Source organism: Jaculus jaculus, chromosome 3, assembly GCF_020740685.1.
Source record: "Jaculus jaculus isolate mJacJac1 chromosome 3, mJacJac1.mat.Y.cur, whole genome shotgun sequence".
NCBI lineage: Eukaryota > Metazoa > Chordata > Mammalia > Rodentia > Dipodidae > Jaculus > Jaculus jaculus.
Genome location: NC_059104.1, coordinates 107,793,469 through 107,818,061, shown reverse-complemented (window position 1 = coordinate 107,818,061; position 24,593 = coordinate 107,793,469). Strand labels below are relative to the sequence as shown.

The 24,593-nt window shown below is 41.0% G+C and overlaps 1 protein-coding gene and 1 pseudogene across 11 annotated transcripts in view; one reads left to right on the top strand and one right to left on the bottom strand.

The window, feature by feature from the left end:
• The window catches only part of LOC123459561 (probable ATP-dependent RNA helicase DDX10), a 92,983-nt gene that overhangs the window by 50,942 nt on the left and 17,448 nt on the right, over positions 1 to 24,593 (top strand). For 3 of the 11 annotated variants that reach the window (XM_045146538.1, XM_045146537.1, XM_045146534.1), the window contains exons 1-4: positions 2,518 to 2,774; positions 4,946 to 5,140; positions 9,112 to 9,181; positions 22,909 to 23,010. The gene's annotated coding sequence lies outside the window, so the exon portion shown is untranslated. Of the gene's footprint in view, positions 1 to 2,517; positions 2,775 to 4,945; positions 5,141 to 9,111; positions 9,182 to 10,039; positions 10,248 to 22,908; positions 23,011 to 24,593 lie in introns of those variants that run through there. The other 8 variants (XM_045146545.1, XM_045146544.1, XM_045146541.1 and 5 more) reach the window with 6 other exon arrangements.
• LOC123459564 lies at positions 10,996 to 12,226 on the bottom strand (annotated as a pseudogene).

Sequence of the window (24,593 nt, the reverse complement as noted above, 5' to 3'; positions counted from 1 at the left end):
ATAGACCAGAACTGCAAGGTTTAGAGAGACTTTATTAGATTAAGAGAAGGAAAGATGAGGAAGGAAGAGAGCTCCTTGCCATGTGGAGTAGGGAGTAGGGAGCCCACCTTGGCATAGGGGGTCCCTCCCCCATTGGCTCAGATGAGGACGGCTTACTAGAGCAGGGACCTGGACGTTCAGGAGAGATAGACAGCCATAAAAGAGGTCTTGCCCACCTGTTAAGCATTTATTTATAATTCTTTTTTTTTTTCTTGAGGTAGGGTCTCACTCTGGCCCAGGCTGACCTGGACTTCACTATGTAGTCTCAGGTATAATGTTATTGTGGTGGGCTTTACACTTTGGCTCAGTTGAATCTTAAGACAGGGCTGATTGATGTGGACTCAGGAGCTGGTTCAGGAAGAGGCCAGCTATGAGGCCAAGTTTTAGGCTTGAGCTCAACCAACCACAATGCCAGAGTGAGATTTAAACCTTAATTTTATTTTAGTTAAGGTTTTTGGTTTTTCAAGGTAGGGTCTCACTTTAGCTCAGGCTGACCTGGCATTCACTATGTAGTCTCAGGGTGATCTCGAACTCATGGCTATCCTCCTACCTCTGCTTTCCCAGTGCTGGGATTAAAGGCATGTACCACTACGCCTGGCTAGATTTAAACCTTAATTTTAGAAAAGGAGTCCTCCCTCCCAGGAAAGGACTCAGGTTGTGTATGGGAAAAACAGATCTATGTAATTCCTTTAGGCATGGGTAAGGAGAAGCCAGATCCAAGGATATTCCTTGTTTTTAATTTCCCCTTTTTTTTTTATTAATTGGTTTTGTACTCAGTGAATACAGGCAAGTTGGTACCATTGTTAGCCTCTTCCCTGTTCTTCCTCCTCCTGCTGGCCCCTCCTTGTTGAGGTATATGGGTCATGCATTTTGGAGTTAGCCCTTAGTTATGGGTAGGAGGAAATGTCTCTGTGTATCATGACCCAATGTGTAGCTCTGACATTTTTTCTGCCCCCGCTTCCACAAATTTCTCTGAGCCATGTTGGGTTCATTTTAGGTCTGCTTCAGTGATGAGGTCTTGGGAGCCTTTTTGTCTCTGGATATCTGATTTGGTAGGAGTTGACCGTTCTCTGTGTCGATCTCCTTCACCCTTGTGCTGGTACCAGGTTCACCAAGCAAACAGCACTCTTGCTTGGTTCGCCAATTATTCTTAGTTTCAGCTGAGGGCCTTTTGAGGTATGATGCGGTGGTTTTCTCCTTAGGATCTGAGTTTCTCTGAAAAAGAGAAGCAGATTCTCCAGTGGAGAGTAAAGTTAGCATCAGATAAATGGGATAACCCTTATTGTTTTAGAGAGAATTTAATAGGTGTAGGCCCTCTTGTAGCCCACATTGGTGATAGCTTGATAATGGAGAGTGGGCTTGCTTTTTGGATAAGGTTCTGACTTGTTTCTGAACTCCAGCTATGAGTTTCATTACACTGAGTGGACCAGTTAACCAAATCAAGAGCAGCTGTTTTCCACTATGGCTGAGTGCCACTATTGCACTTGTGTGAGCATCACGGCAGGTTATTTGCTGCTAAGAGGTTAGATCATGAGTTGTTTGGATAGATATTGGTCATTTTTCCCCAGTCGCCCATGTAGCGCCTTCTGGCACTAGACTGCTGACTGTCTGGGGACTGACTCTCTTCCAACTTCCGGCCATGTCACTCCATGTTATGTGTCAACTGCATATGGTGTCTTCAGCAACAGGCTCTTACCACTAACCTTTGGTGGGTCATCAAGTACTCTGACAGAAATCTGTTATTCATTTAGGAAACCGTGTAGGTCTCTCTGATCAAAAGCTAATTGTGGATGACAGCCACCTGCTTATTATCTTTCTGTGATTGGGTGAGTTCATTGAGAATGATCTGTTCCAGGTTCAACCATTTTTCTGCAAATTTCATTGTGTGATTTTTTTTTTTTTCCTTACTGCTGTGTAGCATTCCATCATTGAGCAAATCTCTCTGGATAGGCTTGAAGGTTTTAGAGTACACCTGTTTTTAAAAAATAGTTTTATATTTTAGTTTTTTAATTTATTTGAGAGAGGCAGAAAGAAGATGAGTGCGGCAAGGCCAACACATATGCCACTTTGTGCATGTGGCTTACGTGGGTCCTGGAGAATTGAACCTATGCCCTTTGGCTTTGGAGGTAAATGCCTTAACCATCACTCCAAAGATTTAGTTTCTGGGCTCCAGTCACTCTAAGCTGCCTTACCAGAACAGTGGTTTTTAAATGTTAAATACCATGAAGTCACCATCAAAACAACCGCAGCACACAGGTGCCCCTTTAAAAAGCCCGTGTGCAGGGAGGCAAAGGGATGCCGGTTTCTCCAAGTACCTATTAGCACAGTGTCTAGAGAGAGCTCCGCCCTGCGGAAGCCAAACCACCAATCAGCGCGTGGATTTTCCCTGTCGTCATTCGCCTTAGCCTGGGATTCAAAGGCTGGGGGCGGGCTCTCGGGCCTGGGCATGCGCCCTTGCGCCGGCTGCCGCGGGCTGTTTCCGGTGCATCGCTCAGGCCACGCCGTGTCTCTGGCGTCGGGAGCGGCTTGGGCTGTTGTGCGCTGCCAGCATGGGCCGAAGTGCCCACTCTCTCGGTCACGGAGCCCGAGCTGACCCAGTGCGGAGCTTCAATCGCTGGAAGAAGAAGCACAGCCACCGGCAGAGCCAGAAGAAGGAGTTAAGGAGGCAGCGGAAGAAGCCGGAGTGGCAGGTCGAGCGCGAGGTGATCGGCCGGCTCACGCAGAGCTACGAGACGGTGAGGCTGGCCCCGAGTCTGCGGCGGGAACGGGGGGCCGGCCCGCGGCGGGGTGTGTCACCTGGGGTCCGCGCCTCTGCTGCTCTCAGCACTGGTCCAGAAGAAGCGATAGAAATGTAGTGGTGTTTAAATTTACAGGCAGGAAGACTGGTGCTGTAATGGTTACATCACTACGGGCAGTGACCTTGTGTGGTCTGCAGTGGAATCAGCACATGGGCTGGGGGTTCTGATAATATCACCTACGAGGGAATTGGCTTATCAGATCTTTGAGGTTCTCCGAAAAATGGGAAAGTATCATGACTTCTCAGAATGTATGTATTTTTACATGTAAAACTTGGAACTTTAGTATTAGGTATTGACAATTTTTCTTTTTTTTAAATAATAACCCACTAAGGTCCAACCATCATTTGTTTTAGAGTTTTTTGTGTGTAGTGATATTACCTAGTGTGTAGTTTAATCATGTTTCCTTTTAAAAAAAAATTGTTTTTCGGGGTAGGGTAGGGTTTCACTGTAGCCGAGGCCTACCTGGAATTCATTATGTAGTCTCAGGGTGGCCTTGAACTCACCAAGATCCTCTTACTTCTGCCTCACAAGTGCTGGGATTAAAGATGTGCGCCACCGTGTCCGGCTAACTTTACATTTTTAAAAGCTTCTGTACTTTCAAAAAGGTTGTAGTCCTAGTAAGGGTTCCTGTATTATGGCCTTTTATGTATCTATGGTAACTTTGTCTAAAGAAAGATTAACAACACTACATACTATGGAAGTTTTAGCGTTTGTGAGTTTTTATCTTATTTCCTTTTAAATTGTGATTCTGAGCTTTGAGCCAGGGCATCATACATGCTAGCCAAGCTCTACAGCTGCACTGTCTCCAACCCAGCCAGTGTCCTTTTCTGCTTTAGGTTACTGTATTTTTGAAATCGTACATCAACTTGGATTTTTCTTCTTTAGTTCTTGATGAAGCTGATAGAATCTTGGATCTGGCCTTTGCTGATACCATGAATGCTGTTAGTGAAAATCTTCCTAAGAAATAGCACAGTTTACTTTTCTCAGCCACACAAACCATATTTGTAAAGGACCTTGCACATTTGAGTTTGAAAAACCCCAAATATATCTGGGTTCATGCCAAAGCAAAATACATTTTTTTTCTGTTCAAGGTTTTGAGATTGTGAATTTATATTTCATAGGCAATAAAATGCTTTTTGTAATTAGCTCTGTAAGCATCTTACATATACTGGTTAAATTACTCAAATTCTGAATATATGTTTTAAGTGTGAGAAATCTATCATAGCCATTCTCATACTGGTCTAGAGAACAAACTCTTTTTTTTTTTGTTTAATGTTTGTTTTCTGAGGTATGGTCTCTGCTTTTTTTTGAGGTAGGACAACTTGGAATTTACTCTGCAGTCTCAGGCTGACCCCAAATTCACAGTGATCCTCTTTCCTTGGCCTCTGAAGTGCTGGTTTTAAAGGTGTGCACCACCATACCTGGCTTCTTTTTTAAATAAAAATTTAAAAAATATTTTATTTATTTATTTGATTGATAGAGAGAGAGGCAGATAGAGAGAATGGGCATGACAGGGAATTTTGCGACTGCAAACAAACTCCAGGCACATGCGCTACCTTGTGTATCTGGCTTTATATGGGTAATGGGGAATTGAACCTGGGTCCTTTGACTTTGCTGGCAAGTGCTTTTCTCTCTAACCCTGCTATTTCTTTTCTTGACATAGAATTGCTAAAGGTTTTTTTTTTTTTTTTTTTTTTACTGAATGTATTTTAATCACATAGTGATTTTCTTTCCAAGAGACAGTAGTGAAAGTATGTTAGTGATGAATTTCAAAGGTAGCACAATACAGTGTTTGAAATAAGTGTTTCTCTTGTGTGATGGTTTGATTCAGGTGTCCCCCATAAACTTAGGTGTTGTGAATGCTAGGTCCCTAGCTGATGGATATTTGGGAATTAATGCCTCCTGGAGGGAGTGTATTGTTGGGGGCTGGCTTATGGGTATTATAGCCAGTTTCCCCTTGCCAGTGTTTGGCACACCCTCCTGTTGCTGTGGTCCATCTTATGTTGGCCAGGGGGTGATGTCCACCCTCTGCTTGTGCCATCGTTTTCCCCTGCCATCGTGGCGCTTCCCCTTGAGCCTTTAAGCCAAAATAAATCTCTTTTTCCCAGAAGCTGCTCTTGGTTGGGTGATTTCTACCAGCAATGTGAACTGGACTGCAACATCTTGATTCCACAATCACCCCTGCTACTTTGGAGCAGAACTATATCGTTTGTGAGCTACAGCAGAAAATAATTGTGTTGTATTCCTTCTTGAGAAGCCACTTGAAGAACAAGAGTATTGTCTTTTTCTCCAGCTGCAAACAGGTACTGACATTTATTTGTGTTCTCAAACTATGTTGAACCATCCCCCAGGAGATGAACCTGTAGATATAGAGACAATCTTTTGTCTTTGTTTTAAAGAATTCAATGATGAGACTAAGGTTCATGGGGCCAGAAACATTGTGTGTGTATATATATATATATATATATATATATATATATATATATATATATATATGTGTATGTATGTATGTATGTATGTATGTATGTATGCATGTATGTATGTATGTATGTATGTACCTACCAAACACACACACATACACACAAAATGCAAAAAAGGGGATTGGTAACTGATTCTAAAACAATTCTGCAAAGCACTTTCAGGCAGAACATCTGAACTTAGCTTTAAAAAATACTAAATATTTTTATAGAATTAGGGTAAACAAATGCTAATTAACAAAGATAAGAAGGAAAACAAGAAAAAAGGTACATTCGGTTCATAACTCTGAGAGGGGAATGGAGCAGTCAAATTATAAAAGCCTCAACCTAGAGCTCAGGAGCTTGCTCAGTGGTTAAAGGTGCTTGTTTGCAAAGCCTGCTGGACCCGGATCAATTCCCCAGTATCCTTACACGTAATGCCAGATGCACAAAGTGGTGCACGCATCAGGAGTTTATTTGCAATGGCAAGAAGCCCTGAAGTGCTCCTTTATTTCTCTTCCCTCTCCCATCTCATGAATCAATCAATCAATAAATATTTTGTAAAAGCCTCACCTTGGATATTAATTGTTCTTTCTACTAATATCAATTTTTTTTCTCAAATCAATTGTTTTGTTTCCAGTATCTTCTACAAATTAACACAGTACTGAAAGAAAAGATATACAATGAAGGTTGAGCATCACACTCTGTTGCTCTTCTGCCTGATCTTGTTTTGGGACAGAGTCTCCTTTTACTGATTCCAGAGCCTGTGATTCCAGAGCTCCTGTGATTCTTGGGTCTCTGGGGTTACAGATACATATGGCCTCATCCAGCTGTTTCATGTGGGATCTGTAGATTTGAACTCAGGCATTCTCAGGCCCATTCCAGGTCCTCATGCTTGCACCGGAAGTACACTTAACTGCTGAACCATCTCTCCAGCTCAGTTTTTTTCTCTCCTGTCCTCTCCTCTCCTCTCTTCTCCTCTCATCTCTTTTCTTTGTCTTCCCTCCCTCCTACACTCCCTCCCCCTTCTGTCTTTATTCATCTGTCTGCACTGTTTTGTTTATATCCTTATTTAGTTATTAAATACTCAAAAACTACTCTTGTACTAGGACTAAGTCAGAGATATATAAGAAAAATCAGTTTCTTCCCTTAAGGAGAAGAAATCATGGTTGAGTTGTATCCCTTTTTTCCCTGTTTTCTTGATGATACATAGGTATTTAATAGCTAATTTCTACATTTATAGCATTTATAGCACTTTGGTGTGATAAATGTGCTGGTGAGGTTCCCTCTTAACTTGTGGGAGGTAAGTAGTGGTCTTTTTCTATTTTCTATCTTAATTTTCTCATGTCAAGAATGATTTTATTTATTTATATTTATTTGCTAGTGGAGAGAGCAGAAGGAAGAGACAAAATAGATATGCCAAGGCCTCCTAGAGAGTAGGAACTAATTTTTAAAAGTTTTTAAAGTGTATAAAGTACCTATTAAAATACTGTACTTTTCTTCTTGCCACAGTAGATAGCTATCTTTGTGCTCCTTTGTTAGACCTTTTATTACTGTGGCAGAATGTCTGACATAAACAACTTATGGAGGTTTCATGGTTTCAGAAGTTTCCATCTATGCTAGTGAGCTGGACCTGCCTGAGCATGGCAGCTCAGGTCATGGTGGCCATGATGCAGATAGAGGGAATGCTTGTGCTAGTGGATTCTCTCTTTCCCCCTTTTATTCTCTCTGGTTCCTGCCCACATTAATCCCTTCCCTTAGTTAACTCTTTCTGCAAAAGCCTTCAGAGATATAACCAGAGGGTGTGCTTCACTAATCTCCTAGGTACTTTCAGCCTAATGTAGTGGACAATCAAGACTGACTTTTAAGGGTGACCAACTCTTGCAGTGTGCTCTAGTCTCTGTACTCCCCTGCACAGTGCATTTGCTACTGTAAGTTCTCATTTGTCTCCTACATTTTCTTTTCTCCCTGCTATTTGTTGGTCTCCCCCACATTAAGAATAAAGAGCAGCCAGGCATGGTGGCGCATGCCTTTCATCCAAGCACTGGGAGGCAGAGATAGGAGGATCACTGTGAGTTGGAGGCCAGCCTTGAGACTACATAGGGAATTCCAGGCCAGCCTGGGATAGAGCAAGACCCTACGTCAAAAGAAACCAAAAACAAACAAAGTCAATCAATAAATAAATTTTTAAAAAAGCATAAAGAGAGCACTTCATGTCCCCTTTCTTTTTTACCCACAGTATTGTCTTCTGAGTACTCTGCTCCACTGAGTCAGCCCTTAAAAGGATACAGATTTCCATTCAGTGTTTTTATCAGTCCTTATTGACTTGAATTCCAAAGGCAGTATTTACAGTTAACCATCCCTTCCCTCTTAAACCATTTTAGAATTTTGTGACTCCAGACCCATTAACCTGTCCTTTTCTCACCTTGTGTTCTGGCTGCTCGATCCTTACTACCATTGCTGAGCTTTCCTTTGCTTTAGCATTGTAATTTGGAATGTATCCTACTTCTTTCTCTCTGTGCTTTGCTTGTAGGTAACCTCATGCCTTTCATGGCTGTGAATTCCATCTGTATGCTGTCAGCTGCCAAATCCACATCTCCAGTCCTGACTGTTTTCTCAGCTGTAGACTTGTGCATCCCCTTCAGTAATGTGGATTTTCAGTTGTGCTAGAAGATCTCTTGAATTTAAATAGAAACAATTTTATTTATTTATATTTTTTACTATTTTGTAAGGAGGAAGCAAGAGGGAGGGAAAGAGAGAATGGACATGACACCAGGGCTTCTTTCCCTTGCAAACAAATGCCAGATGTATGTGCCACTTTGTGCCTCTGGCTTTATGTGGGTACTGGGAAGCTTTACAAACAAGTGCCTTTAACCACCACTGTACCATTTCTCTAGTTCATAAATAGAAACAATTTAAGAGTTGCTATTCAGAAATATACTTTCTCTAACTGAATCCTAGTTCTTGTTGTTTCATCCATAGTCAGGTTCTTGATAACTTATGAGCTTTTCACAGCTCATCCCTTCCCATGCTCTTGTGCAGTCTGGATCATGCTTCACTTTTCTTACCCCCTGATTGATCTCCCATTCCCTCCCTCCCTCCCTCCCTCCCTCTCTCCCTTTCTTTTTTTCTTTCTTTCTTTTTTATGGGAGGAAATGGTTTATTTTGGCTTACAGACTCAAGGGGAAGCTCCATGATGGCAGGGAAAACGATGACATGAGCAGAGGGTGGACATCACCCCCTGGCCAACATAAGGTGGACAACAGCAACAGGACAGTATGTCAAACACTGGTGAGGGGAAACTGGCTATTATACCCATAAATCCACACCCAACAATAATGCTTCCAGGAGGTATTAATTCCCAAATCTTCATCAGCTAGGAACCTAGCATTCAGAACACCTAAGTTTATGGAGGACACCTGATTCAAGCCACATTCTGCCCCTAACCCCATAAACTGATAACCATCTATGTTGTAAAATGCAGTGCATTCAGTTCAACTTTTTAAAATCATATTGACATAGGTTTTACTAATCCTAATGATGTCCAAACATCTCCATACTTCAAGAGCCCTCACTTTCTTTTGTTGAGTTTTTTTTAGCTTATAGCCAAACTGATCTTTAAAAACATGGACACTGAATATATGTCATTGCTTTGCTGGAAATCCTCTAATGACTTTCTGTGAAATGGAGTTCAATTCCACTTTTAGAATCTCTAGGGTTTTATTCCACATGTATCTGCCAGTTTAGCTAATCTGGTAAAGAGTAGGAATTAAAGGTGGTGCATCTTGTGGTTAACAGTCAGCTATCTTTTCTTGTAGAATTGGTGAATCTTGGGTCTTCCCAGTAATTTCTGCCATCTGTACAATAAGACGGATTCTCCAAGTAAGGGTGAGTACAGCTTTGACTAAGGGAGATATACATATAATTTTTTTTTTACTAGATAATTAAATAAGCAAACTTTTATTGAAGCTTACATTGTGGTACAGAAATACATTTCAACTGATTAAAGTCCAACACCAATCAAGAGAGAAATTATGGCACCAAAACTTTCCCTCCTCTATCACATTTAGATTACTATTTGATCTACATTTCTCATTTTTTTAGGCTTTGTTCCACATAAATTTGTGTGAGTTTTCAACATCAGAATTCTTAATTCTGTTGGGGGGAGGGGAGAAAAAGAAATCAAACCTCAGGCCAAGAAATGTCATCAAGTCTACTGGGACACTGTTCAAGAACAAAATCCATCTTAAGCATTGTTCCTTGCAACAGGGCAAGTGAAAAGGTTAAGCGCTGGGCTCACCACAGAGGCAAACTGATAAAGCTGACAGAGAGCTCCTCAGTGAAACAGTCCATCAACAGCATGCGTAACACCGAAGTCAGAACCCTTCCAACCACTTGATTTCAAACCAAGTAGGTTCTATGTGTAGAAACACTAAAAAAAGGTGTTTCATTTATAAATACGGAAGGAACAAAACATCACTGCATCAATCCAGAAATTGTCAGGAAAAAATTGTGAGGACAACAGATACAAAATTTAATCAACTTTGCTCTTATCTCAGTTGCTTAAATCCCACAGTATTTCTAATTAGCTAAAAGATGGTAACTCTAGAAAGCTGGCATTTCTAGTCTGCTCCCATTGTGTATTTTCAGAAGACTGTTATTCATTCCTGCACTCTGCTGTATGGCTCTCAGGGCATCAGTTCTCATTTTGGGCAGTCATTCATTTGATCATGTGAACGAAGACCAAAAGGAACAGGTAAAGCCAGACAGTCGACATGCGTCACATATCATACAACTTGAAGTCCGATGGAAAAGCCATAGATTCAGCTTTAAATCCAAGTTCATAGGACACCATTAGTGGAAACTGGTGACAATGGCTGCTGGAAGTAAGTGAAGCTGAATGATCTACATCCAGGACACCACTTCGCTAAATCTCCCTGCTTAAGACTTCTTGGTAAGAATCCCCTCAGATCACTTAACAAGTTAGTAAATGTAGTACACTACCACATTAGAAGCTAACTACTAAAGAGCATCCCTTAACAGATGGTTTCCACAGGGCTCGGCTATATCTTGATCTACCAACTGTCTACAGGTCCTCCCACTAATCATCCAGGAGACCTTTAATTTCATTTTTGAGACATTATTGTCATATTCCAGAAGAGCTCAAAAGGCCACGTTCCCATGGCCTTAAAGGAAAATTAAGCCCAGGGACCATTTCCCCCACTCCCCCATCTGGGGTGTAAGATTAATATACAAACCCACGGTGGCACAGTGTATTGCTTTAATTGGGGGGTGGAGTGGGAGGCAAGACACCACGGTGAGGGGAGAAAGCAAAGGACTTCAAATGTAGGAACAATCATTCAAATAGTTATACACAAATGAACTGGAATCATTTTCTTAAGGACTCAACTTGGTGGAAGAAAAACTTTAATTGCCGTTGCAAAAAACACCTGTATGAAGTAGAAACTGGTTTTTTAAATAACATTAGTAGAGAATATATTCTAGAAAGTGGAGGTAACTGGATGTAAAATTCTGGCAGCAATTTAACAGAACAGTCCCAGATGGTCAGCTGAGGCCAACATCTAATGAGGACGAAAGCCTTGTCTGTGGGGAATTTTGGATGATACCTGCAGAAATATTATACTGTGCATAAACCAAATTGAATTGTTTCCACATGAGTTGTAAAGTTTCACAGAGTAAAAGTTTTTTTCTACATGCACTTCAATTTCACAGCAAGAGTGGCATAGAATACCTAAACACAGAAGACAGCATTCATGCAAGATATCTAACTCCTTGATACAATAATGCATACACTTCAAAATGATTACACTATCATTACACCTAGGGCTTTCTGCAACTACAAGGTGGTGGTCATGGACAGCATAGCCCCCAGTATCAACATCTAGGAAGCAGCCACCACCTTCTATGTGTCTTCTCTTTTTGCGCTTTTTCTTCATCTTTCTTAATCAACTCTGCTGTTGCTGCTGCTTAGCAAAACTGGTAAAAACAAAATTGTAATCATTGAACATGGCGCTCTGGCAATCAAGACGTTTAAAACCTTCAATCTTTTGGGGTGAAGAAAGCACTGTGCGACATTTAGAACTCTGATTAACAAACAAGGTGGTCACAAACTTTCCTGGCTTGAAGACGTCCACAACTTTCCTGATCAGGTCATCATAGGAGGTCTGACTTAAGTTTGTTTCAAAGCTGACATAAGAAAATTCTGGTTCTGGAGTGATGTGAATTGTCCAATAAGTTCCATCCGATTTCATTCCATTCATCGAATACCCACAAGGATTGAACAGTGTGGCATCAATGACAGAACCTGGTATCAGGTCACGAATTCCACTCTCACGAGTGACATCCTTTGCAGTAACACCGTCTTTCATGTAGAACTGGTCCATAACTGCTGGGTCAAGCTCACTCATCAGAATTTCCAGGGTTTGATCTGGCTGACTGATTACCCGACTCTCTGGGAAATCCAAAGTACACAAGTACCAACAGTGAGAATTCATACGTCCCATACAATATGCTGCTCCATTGGGAAAATTGCATTCAGAAACTCTATTTCTTCTTGGAAATTCTGGTGTGGGTATCCTTGGTGAGAAGGCTTCATGAAATTCTTATGAGAATAAAAGAAGCTTTGAATTGAGTCAAACCCACTGTAATCCCTAGCAAGCTTCAACAGGGGAACCAGTGCTTTCAGCAAGAGGGTGGTACCACATGTCTTCAAAATGAAACGTCTCTTGGAGACAAACATGCTACTCTCACCGAGTACATAAGCTTCCTGCTTGTCAGTTTTTGTCACACTTATGATTGAGCATTGCACATCCTTCAAAAGGACGTCCCATTCAGACCTCGGGATGGTGCGAAGATCCCCAGATCCCTGGTTAGCGTCCGACTGCTGCCTGGAGAACCAAACCTCCAGCAGCTTCTATCACCGTGAGACTAGCGAAAAACCAACAACCACAGAAAATCAACTAAAATTAAATCTCTTCTCCTGCCGCTGCGGATTGTTCCAGCTGTGTTACTGAAGTTCAGGTTCCTTTTGTTTTTGTTTGTTTGTTTGTTTGTTTTTTTTGCTATAATTTTATATTAACTTTTTTTTAGAAAAAAAAGGATTAATAAAAATTTTCCCGGCTATTTTCGTGAGTGAAAGTTGAACGTGAGTCTGTTGGGAATAAAGAGGCAGATAGAATTCAGTCTCTGGTAGTCCGCTGCTTTCCCCGTTAGAGAGAGAGTTGAGCGAGCGCTAGCTAATGTCGCCGGCCATACTGTGTAAGCCTACATATAATTTTGAGAGACGTTTTGATGAGGATTCCCACTCATCTTGTCCAGAGAGTAATGCGGGCTTCTCTGTGGGGGTTGTGAGTTTACTACCTGTGTGTGTCTGACTTGGTTCCTGCACTAGTACGAGCTCATGTTCAATTGTAGGACAGTTGGTTGCCTACATGGGGTATGGCCACTATTAAGTATGTGTTTCTTGGCCATTTGGTGGTTGTATATTTTGTGGGGTCTCTTGCTTGTCCATGCTGTTGGTGACCATTGTCACAGCTCCCACAGCACTTTACAGCACCATGAGGGTTTGTCAGGAGACTGCTGGCTTTCCCCTCATATTCCTCGTGGTCTGTCATGTCCTGAGATGGCAGCCTGTGGTGTTTTCAGCAGTTGAGTCATCTTTTAAGTTTGTTGGGTAACCACGTGCTTTAATGGGCCTACCTTTTTAGGGGACCTTGTGGATCTCCCTGGCCAAATGCTCATGGGGGTGGAGAAGGGTAACCCAATTACATTCCTGGGATTCCCAAGCTAGAGCCTGCAGTTTGGGGTTTAAAACTTCCTCCACCTTCTACTGGGGGTATCTGTCAGATCCATCCACCCACATTCATTGGAGGTTATATCTTTAGTACTGATAACCTGGAGGATGGTTCCTAATGTACTGACCACATTAGTCTAGTTTTGTGTAGTTCCCTTACTCTCCCTCCCATCTTCCAGCTTACCCACTCTTCCAGCCCCCAAATTCTTTCCCTCTATTAGTTTGTTTATTATCTCCTTCTCCCTTCCTGTTTTCACTTTTTCCTGGTCTTTGTCTAGTTGTACCTCCATATTCCTAATACTTACTGCTTTTTACCCTCTTCCTCAGCTGGCCCATTTTAGAAGCAACATATGATAGACAACATGCAGTGTTTGACTTTTATAGACTATGTGTGAACCTTGCTTAGCATATTTTTCAAGTCCATCCATTTTCCTGTTAATTTCATCATTTCATTTTTTCCTTACTGCTGAGTAGAATTACACTGTGTATAATAATGCATCTTCAGTATTCATCCATCTTATCAATGGCATCGGGATTGATTCCAGTTCCTAGTTATTATGAATGGAGCAGTTATAACCATGCTTGAGCAAGTATCTTTGAGGTAAAGAGTGGTTTCTTTAGAGTAAATGTCCAAGAGTGGAATAGCTGAGTCAGATGGTAGAACTATTTTCATGTTTTTCAGGAGTCTTCATACTGCATTCCATAGTGGTTGTGTAAGTTTGCACTCCCACCAGCAGTGAATAAGGGCTCCTCTTTCTGCACATCCTTGCCAACATTTGTTGTCATTTGATGTTTTGATGATTGCCATCCTGAGTGGAATAAGATGGGATCTCATAGTTGTTTTAATGTAGCCCTGATGACTAGCATGTTGCACATTTCTAAGTGAGCAGTGGCCATTTGTATTCCTTCCTGTGAAAATTCTGTCTTCAATTCTTTGGACAATGTTTGAGTCATTGTTTATTTATTTATTTTTTTAAATTTACTTATTTCTTTATTAGAGAGAATGAACCATTGCAAACAAACTCCAGACGCATGTGTCACCTTGTTCCTCTGTCTTTATGTGGTTGCTGGGGAATTGAACCTGGGACCTTTGGCTCTGCAGGCACGTGCTTTAACTGCTAAGCTATCTCTCCAGCCCTGTTTGATTTTTGTTGTTGTTTTTTGTTGCCATTTATCTTTTGAGGTAGGGTCACACTCGAGCCCAGAATGACCTGGGATTCACTCTGTATCCTCAGGCTGGCCTTAAACTCATAAACAGCCTCCTACTTCTGCCTTCAGAGTGCTGGGATTAAAGCCATGTGCCAGCATACCCAGCTTGATTTTTTTTTAATTGCCTAATTTTTGAGTTCTTTGTAGATATTAGGCCTCTGTTAGAGATATAGCTGGCCAAGATATTCTCCCATTCTGTGAGGTTGTTGGCTCTGTTTATTATATGTCTGTCTGTACAAAAACTTTTTAGGGCTGGGCTTGGTACTGGTGCATGCCTCCCAGCACTTGGGAGGCAGATGTAGGTGGATTTCCTTAAGTTCAAGTCTACCCTGAGACTACACAGTGAACTCTAGGTCAGCCTGGGCTAGAATGAGAGATCCTACCTTGAAGAAGCAAAAAAAAAAAATTGTGTGTGTGTGTGTGTGTATAAAATAACAACAGAAAAAGCTTTTCATTTTTATGAAATTCCACTAGTTGAATGATTGTTTAATTTTCTGAACTATGGGGTCTTACTTAAGAAGTCTTTCCCCATTCCTTCTATTTTCTCCAGTCATTTTAGGGTTTCAAGTCTTACATTAAGGTATTTAACTCACTTGAAGTTGATTTTTGTACAGGGCAAGGGAAGTGGATCTAGATTCATTTTTCTACATATGGTTGTCCTATTTCCCCAGCATCATTTGTTGACAGTGCTGTCTCTTCTAGTGTGCATTGTTGGCTCCTTTGCCACTGCATGTGAACTCCAGATGCATGTGTCACCTTGTGCATCTAGCTTTCATTGTTTCTAAGGAATCAAACCTGGGTCCTTTGGCTTTGTAGACAAGCACATTAGCCACTAAAGCATCCTACCAGCCTTTAAAAATTTTTTTTATAAAAATTATGATTTATGTAAAAGATTTTCTAATGTAGAAATTGATTACTGGAAGGTTCAAAAGAAAGTCCTTGAAACAATTAGTGATGTGTGTGTGTGTGTGTGTATGTGTGTGGTTTTTTGAGATAGAGTCTTAATCTAGCCCATGCTGACCTGGAGTTCACTATGTAGTCTCAGGGGGCCTCAAACTCCTGGCACGCCTCATACTTCTGCTTCCTAAGTACCCAGATTAAACGCATGTGCCATCATGTCCAGCTTCTTCTTTTCTTTTATTTCTCAATTTTTATTAACATTTTCCATGATTATAAAAAATATCCCATGATAATACCTCCCCCCCCCACTTTCCCCTTTGAAATTCCATTCTCCATCATATCCCCTCCCCATCTCAATCAGTCTCTCTTTTATTTTGATGTCATGATCTTTTCCTTCTCTTATGATGGTCTTGTGTAGGTAGTGCCAGACACTATGAGATCTTGGATATCCAGGCCATTTTATGTCTGGAGGGAGCACGTTGTAAGGAGTCCTACCCTTCCTTTGGCTCTTACATTCTTTCTGTCACCTCTTCCGCATTAGACCCTGAGCCTTGGAAGGTGTGATTGAGATGTTACTCAGTACTCCAGTCACCTCTTTCCAGCACTGTGATTGATACCTTCTGAGTCATTCCAAGGTTACTGCCATCTAAAAAGAGAAGATTCTCTACCCAAAGTGAGAGTAGTGTTAATATAAGGGTACAAATATTAAGAGAACTGCTTACTGGGCAGTTTGATAAGCATAGTATATACATTGTTCCAGACATCAGCAGATGTTACACCCCTAGGACTCATGACTACCCCTGTTTTAAGTTTTCAGTATCAGGAATGTGTGGCCCTCCCCCATGGAACGGGCCTCCAATCCAATTGGAGGGCTGTTGGTTTCCACCATGACAGACGTGCCACTATTGCACCTGTTGGCTCATTTGGCCTCTCTGGCCAATTATAAAGCTTGCAGTGTCTGCTGTTGAGTATCTTCACTGGTGGTATCTCTTTCTCCCACTGAACTACATGTAGAATGGCTTCTTCCAGCTTACTGTCAGCTGGTCTACATGGAGGAGTTTATCAGCTCAGTTCCAGCAGGATTTCTCAGTGGCCTTGCAGCCCAAATACGTGGAGTCTTCAGCAATAGGGTCTTACCATTGATTCCTGGTGGGAAACCAAGGGCCTCGGCAATGGCCTATAATGTTTTGGGGGCATCAGAGACCTCCCTGGCCAACAACTCACTGGAGGTATCCTATCCCTGGCACTGAAAAATTTTCTAACAATGATCTATGGCTCCTGAGTGTTCCATTGTCCAGAACCAGAGGATTCCTTCCATATGATTTATTTGCATCCTCTTATATTTTGATTAGCCTTCCCTCCACCTTTCCTTTACTCAGTCTCTTCCCCGATCTCACTTTGGGCCTTTTCACCCCCGTTAATGTATTCTTCTACTTACATATATATAATACCAACCTCTTCCCTTCCTTTCTCTTCCCTTTATATCTCCTTTTTAACTTACTGGCCTCTGCTGCTGAGCTTTTTCCTTCTCACACAGAAGCCCAATCAGTAGCTAGGATCCGCATATGAGGGAGAACATGCAGTGCTTGGCTCTCTGGGGCTGGTTTACCTCACTTAGTATAATCCTTTCCAGATCCATCTATTTTCCTGCAAATTTCATAACTTCATTTTTCTTTACCACTGAATAGAACTCCATTGTATAAAAATGTGCCACATCTTCATTATCCACTCATCGGTTGAGGGGCATCTAGACTGGTTCCATTTCTCAGCTATTATGAATTGAGTGACAATAAACATGGTTGAGCATGTACTTCTAAAGAAATGGGATGAGTCCTTCAGATATATGCATATATATTTAGGATTGTAATGTCCTCCTGTTGGAAGGTGCCTTTAATCAATATATAGTGACCTTCCTTATGTTTCTTAAGTAATGTTGGTCTGAAGTCTACCTTGTCGGATATTAGGATAGCAACCCAGCTTGTTTTCTGGGTCCATTTGCTTGAAACACCATTTTCCAACCTTTCACCCTAAGATAGTATCCATCCTTTGTAGAAAGGTGGGTTTCTTGGAGACAACAAATTGAAGGATCCTGCTTTTTAAGCCAGTCTGCGAACCTATGGTTGGGGCATTGAGGCCGTTGATATTGAGAGATAATATTGAAAGGTGTATATTCAATTTTGCCATTTTTTTGTAGTTCCGGTTTTACCTTTGCTCTCTTGTGTTAACTAGTATTTGAGTATTCTTTGTTTTTTCCCGATTTCTTATATGTGTGCTTTTCTTTTTCTTCAACATGGAGGATTCTTTCAAGTACTATCTATAGGGCTGGTTTTGTCTTCAAATACTCCTTTAGCCTGCTTTTGTCATGGAATGTCCTTACTACTCCGTCTATTTGGATGGATAGTTTTGCAGGATAAAGTAACCTTGGTTGACAGTCGTTATCTTTCAGCACTTGGAATACATCACTCCATGCCCTTCTGGCTTTTAAAGTTTGTGTCGAATAATCTGCTGTAATCCTGATGGGCTTGCCTTTGTAGGTAACTTGATTTTTCTCTCTGACTGCTTTCAATATTTTTTCTTTGGTTTGTGTGTTTGGTAGTTTGATTATAATATGGCGAGGAGAGGTTCTTTCCAGGTTTTGTCTGGCTGGGGTTCTAAAGGATACCTGTATTTGCATTGGCACCTCTTTCCCAATTTGGGGGAAGTTTTCTTCTATGATTTCATTGAAGACGCCTGCTATACCTTTGCAGTGAAATTCTTCTCCTTCTACTATGCCCTGAATTCTTATGTTTGATCTTTTCATAGTGTCCTGAATATCTTGAAATTCCCTGTCATACTTTTCTATTTGTTTGTCTTTCTCTTTGTTGGACTGTATTAGATCTGCCACCTGGTCTTCTAGCTTAGATATTCTGTCCTTGCCTTCATCCATTCTACTGGTGAGATTTTATGTCTAGTATTAATCCTCTTTATTTCATTAAATTGGTGTCCTGTGTTTTCTTTGATTCCTTTGATTTCCTCTTTCATTCCTTTAATTTCTTCTTTGACTTCTTTGAACATATTTATAATCATTCTTTTGAAATCTTTTTCAGGCATTTCCTCTAACTCGTTCTCAGTGGATGTCATTTCTGATGTATTAATACTTTTTGGTGGATTCATATTGTCTTGATTTTGGGAGTTTCTTGTGTAATAATGTATGTATTTGTGCGTCCTGGGTTACTTAATGATTGGATTTTCTAATTAGCTGGGTATTATTAGATGTATCAGACAATCTAATGTTATATAACTTCAGGGTAGGAGCTTAAGGTGTTAGGTGTGGTGGTCCAGACTCTCAGAGTATTTATCCAAGAGTTGCTATTATGACAATCAGATTCTCTAACTGTCCCTTAAGGTGTGTGGTGCCTCACCCACACCCTTAATCCTGAAAACAAGGAGGTTAAGATTTCTGATCTGTTGAGGGTTCCAAGTCAGCTTGTGAGCAGGTGAGACCCTTCCCTGGTGTAATCTGCTCCTGCTTGGGTCCTGCTGTTGGTTCAAGTTGATGTGGCTGGGTCCTGGGACCACTGCTCTAGTTCTCTGGAGCTGGGCACTGGCGGTGGGGGAGGGGAGGCTGCTGATGCTGCTCTGGTTCTCTCACTGTTCCACGCATTCTTCTACCTTGTGATCTGCTCCTCCGTTGTTCACTGCCACTCTCCCTTCGCGTTTCTTGAGTTTGCGGAGAGCTCCGGTGTGAGTGGAAGCTCCCCTCACCTGGCTTTTCCTGTGGCTCAAGCCAAGCCTGGCAGCTTTCTGGTGCGTGACCACCACTGCTGCGGTCAGTGGACCTGCTGGAGCTGCTTCTGCTGGCCTATGTGGGCTCTGGATCTCTCCTACTTCTCCACTGCCATTTCAATTTCCTATACACCTCACTTTTTAGTAAAAGTGTATTTTGCTGAGGTTTTTCTTTTCTTTTTCTTTCTTTTTGGCTTTTTCCCCCGTAGGCTGCTTTGGTGTGGTACCTACACCACCATCTTAACCGGAACCCCCTCTTCTTTTCTTTTTGGGATAAAGCCTGTTTCTTGGCCAGGTTGGCCAGGTAGTCCCAGACTGGCCATGAACACACACATTGATCCTCCTACCTCTGCCTCCTGAGTGCTGGGATCAAAGGCATGCATCAGTATAACAGGCTTACCTGTTGTTATTATTTTTTTTTAAAAGAAGATTCATAAGAGCCTCACTGGTCTTTAGTATGGTTCATTTTGGGGATTATTGTTCACAGTGATACCTTCTCAGAAGGTATTAGTGGTGGCTGGTGCTTTTTCCCCATGGTTTTAATTCCCTTAAATAAACATATAGTTTGTATAAATAGATACATGTACCTCTATACATTCACAAGGTATGATGGCTAGGTATGGCATCTTGCAGATATATTAGGACAGGATTATCTACAGGCCTTTGCCAAGTGCCATGCATATGAATGTGGACAAGGAAGACTAGTATTTTAAAACTTCCGTACATAAAGATGAATAGATATTTTATTTATGAAAAAAGGTTCAAGGAAGAAAAATTTCAGGGTTTGATTGCTTCTGAAATAGCTAGAAAAACAATATAGCTGAATATAGTGTAGTGAGCTTTAACATGGGTTTGGATGGTTATGGGGAGGAAGACTGAGAACAGCATTGCAGTGCTGTGTCTGAAAAGAGCAGACTCATTTTCCAGAGTCCCTTAATGTCATTTCTGACATGGTAATTAAATTTTACAGTAGAAGCCTGACCCTTTACAACCAACACATTCTGAATTTTAGATGTAGAGTCAGTGAAAAGGTTAGCATATACAATGCTCATGTTTCCTCTGCCAGTTTAAAGTTACCATTAATGGGCTTAAGAGAGAATGATAAAGTTTTATGGGCTATAAGACTGAATAATATCCAGTTCATGCTTCTGGTGGCCATTTGCTTCCAGTTACTACTAGGACACCATATCATATACATTCCTTCTATTCTAATAGTTCACATAAGGAATTTAATTATATTGGTGGTACTAAGAGTGCTACAAAAGGCTAAGGTTGCAAATGAATTCTATGTTTGTGATAAATTTATTTTTAATCATTCATATGAGCAAGAAGCAATAGTCACTACATAGATGCAAGGCCAAAAGACATAGTCGTCCCAATCTTCTAAAATCACCTTTCAGAAATTTTTTTCACTTACACTTTTGGAGGGATACCTTTTTTAAATTACAAAGTTAATTTTTCTAAATGGATCCTTTGATAACATGACTTGTAACATGGAGAACTAGGCTGACATAAGTGAGATTAGTTTAGCACTGTAAAGGGCCAAAACATGACAGTACTGTAGTTGGAGGTATGAGTGGGCAAAATTTAATGGATAAAGACTCAAATGAAATGAAGTTGATGTGTTGCGGAATCTGAATTGGACTAAACATTATTGGTTTTATTTATTTTTTAATTTTGACAACTTCATACATGTGTATTTTTACTGTATTCACACACCATTATCCTCTTTAGGCTTCACAGGCAAGGGCATAACCACTAAGCCATTTCTCTAGTCTACCTTTTTTTGTTCCTTTGTCATGGAGACTTATTCAGGTCTTTACTGCCATCATCTTACATGTGGATGTGGCTGCAAAGTTTGGAAAACATTTTTAGAGACATCCTCTGGTTTTGTCTTTATAATAACCCTTCAAGATTGGCACAATAGACAGGTCTGGCCTGGATTGAGAGTGAGGAAACTGCTAAGTACATAGTTTGTCTCTGTGCCTCGTTCCTATCCTGTATATCTAAATGCCAGAGATCAACATCAGGTGTTTTTGTTGTTTGTTTGTTTGTTTGTTTTTGAGGTAGAGTTTCACTCTAGCTCAGGCTGACCTGGAATTCACTATGTAGTCTCAGGGTAGCCTCATACTCACAGCGAACCTCCTACCTCTACCTCCCATGTGCTTGGATTAAAGATGTGTGCACCATCACGCCCCAGAACAGGTGTTTTCCTTAATCACTCTGCCCCTTATTTTTTGAGAAGGGCTCTCTCAGTGTTCCTGTAGATCACCTGTTTGGCTAGACTGGCTGTAATAAAGCCCTAGGGATCCTCCTGTCTGCCTTCCCTGCCTGGTGTGTGGCGCTCTACCTGGGTTTTTGTTGTTTTAATTTAGTTATATGTATATGTATGTATGTATGTATGTATATGTGTATGTATATGTATATATAATCACAGGTTATGCTCTTACCCCTCACCCTGCTCCTCTTATCCCGTGGGCCCTCCTCAGTGGGGTCACAAAGGTATTCCTGGGGTGGGGATTAGGAATAGAAAGACTGCTGTCCCTCAGGGTAGTCCTACTTTGTGGCTCTTAACAATCTTCCTGCCCTCTCTTCCACAATGATTCCTGAGCCATGGCAGGCCTGTTGGCAGTCTGATTTGGTGATGAGTTCTTTGTAGCTTCTGAATTTTTGCTTGAATAAGTTTGTTTGATTACTGTGTCTGTTACCATCACCCTGGAACTGGTAGGCTAGCAGTAAGAGTAGTATTCATGTCAACACTTCCTCTGCCATTTCTTCTGGACCCTGGCAGATGTTGTAGAGGTGTGCCTGGGATTTTATGTGGGTGCTGGTGCTCTGAATTCAGGTCTTCATGGCATGTTGGCAAGCACTTTATCCAGTAAGCCATCAGTTTTATTGCTTATATCTATCACCAAACACTATGGTATCAGTAAACTATATGCAAGTAGCCCAAGAACCTTAACTTCAGGAAGCCATATGGTCAATGTCAGCACAAAGTTCTAAGGTGTAGCATTGAGTAAGACTTTCTTGGAGGCAAGTGTTTACCTAAGCAAAGATCCATTTCTTCAAAGTGATTTCTCTGAGCAGTTTTATTTCAAATGTATTAGTAAAATTCCTAGGAAGTTGAATTTATTTATTTATTTATTTTGGTTTCTCGACGTAGGGTCTCACTCTGTAGCCCATGGTGACCTGGATTTCACTATGTAGTCTCAGGGTGTCCTTGAACTCATGGTGGTCCTCCTACCTCTGCCTCCCCAGTGCTGGGAGTGCACCACCATGCAAGGCGAATTTGTTTATAATTGAGGCAAGTCTTACTGTGTAGCCATGGCTTGCCTTGAACTTTTGGCAGTCACCCCCCCTTGGGTTCCCAAATGCTGGAATTATAGGCCTGTGTTACTGTTGCCTGGTAACTTATTTAAATATATTAGGATGTGATGTTCATGAAGTAACTAATTTTATTACAGTCCTCTAGTAGTTTGAATGAAAAGTAGTCTCCTTGCTATATGGGTCTAGATCATTTTAAGAAATTACCTCTAGAGCTGGATCTGATGTTGTACAACTATATTGTCATCACACAGGAGGCAGAGGCAGGAGGATCTTAAGTTCAAAGCCAGGTGGGGCTCCTGGAATACTATATTGAGATTTAAAAATATATATATATATATATATAACTAACTTTTAACTGCATTCTTCCTTAGGAGCTAGCTCTAATATTGAGGCACATGCAGTGTTAAAGTCACCAATAACTATAGCAGATGATTCAATTTAATTTGACCTGAGGTAGCCAGAACCTTACCTTTCTGTTGTCAAAGATTATCAACTGCTGTTCCTATTGACAAATTGAGTGAGCATTATTTCATGTTACTGTTCGTCTGACTGTGCAAGTGTGAAATGCAGGTTGCGCTGATGCTTCTTGTGGTTTGTTCAGGTACAAAGAGGATGGAGAAGCGTTGTTAATTTTGCTCCCCTCTGAAGAACAAGGGATGGTGCAGCAGCTTCCCCAGAAGAAGGTACCTGTGAAGGAAATCAAGTAAGAGCTACTTATTCTTAGGTTATTCTTAGGAGAGTATGAGCATGCAGTCATTCAAACTGCATTTTAGGTTCAGAGAAAGTAGAGGGGATGTACAGAGTTGCTACATGTTCTCTGCCCTACACATGCATAGACTTTCCATATTGGCATCATTCAATAGATTGCTATATTTGTTACAGTTTATCAACCTCCATTGATCCATTTGTGTCATTCAGATTCCAGAGCTCACATAGGGTTGTTGGTGTAGAATATTGCATAGGGTTATACACCTGTGTAATGGCATGTGTCCAGTGTTACAGTTTCATGGATGATGTTTTCATTGGGTGCCATAGAACATCCGTTTGTGCTTATTCATCCCTGTGCCCTCTTACCTGTAGTGACCACTGGTCTTTTCATTGTCTGTTTCGTTTGCCCTTTTAGAAGATCATATGGAATATGCATTGAAACTTTGTCCTTGTCTTTACGCTTCATTTCTTTTTGGTGTGCTGAGTGATGCTCTATATTGTCCAGATATAATAGTTTATCTATCCACGTACGATAGAGCATTTTGATGAGTTACAAGTTTTGGCAATGATAAATAAATATCCATGGTGCAGGTTTTTGTGTACACATACATTTTTTTCCCTGTAAGTAAATAACAAAGAACATAATAACTGCATTGTTTGTTAAAAAGAATTTTCTGAGACAAGCCCAACAGAGTGGCCTTTTGTTATTTATTTATTTATTTATTTATTTATTATTTATTTACATGAGAGAGAGAGAGAGATAATGAGAGAGTTGGCACACCAGGGCCTCGGGCCACTGCAATCAAGCTCCAGACACATATGCTGCCTTGTGTGTATGGCTCATCTTACTGGAAGAGCTGCCCACTTTGGTAGGAGGTCTTCCTCTCTCAGTTAGTACCTGGAAACACACTCACACATTTGCCCAAGAAACGTGTCTCGTACTTGATTCCTAATCTGATCCAAGATGATAAAAGAACTTAACCTTCACACTGTTCTTCTGAGCTCATAGCAGAGATGTACATTAAGTTCCATTCCACAGCTGTAATCCTACCTATTTGTGAGGTAAAGGCAAGAAGCTTGGACTATGGAGTAAAGAGTCTTAGTGAGACCATGCATCAAATAAAAGGGGGCTGGGGATATAGCTCATTGGCTACTATGTGCAAAGCCCTAGGCTCAACCTTGATACTGAAAAGGCAAAATATAATGGAGCTTTACTCATAGCATTCTGTGGTTGACTCCAACCTGCATACCCAAATTTTCAAAATTCTACCATAAACCTGTTCCAAAGGTTTCTGAACACCACCATCCCATCAAGCAGTTATACCACTGATCCCACTTCTGGCACCAACCCTCCATTAATTATCTTTTTGTCAATACTGGAAAGATCCATCTTAATGGTGGTATTTTGGATATGGTTCCAGTTCATCATGGCAAGGATTTTGTGTCTGAGTGGAGTAGTTCCCATAATGGTGGATAGAAAACAGAGAGAGTGCCTGAAGTAACTATCATGAACAAAGTCCAGATAAATGAGTTCGTTCATGGATTAGGCAGGCCCTCTGTTGTAATTAACATTGTAAT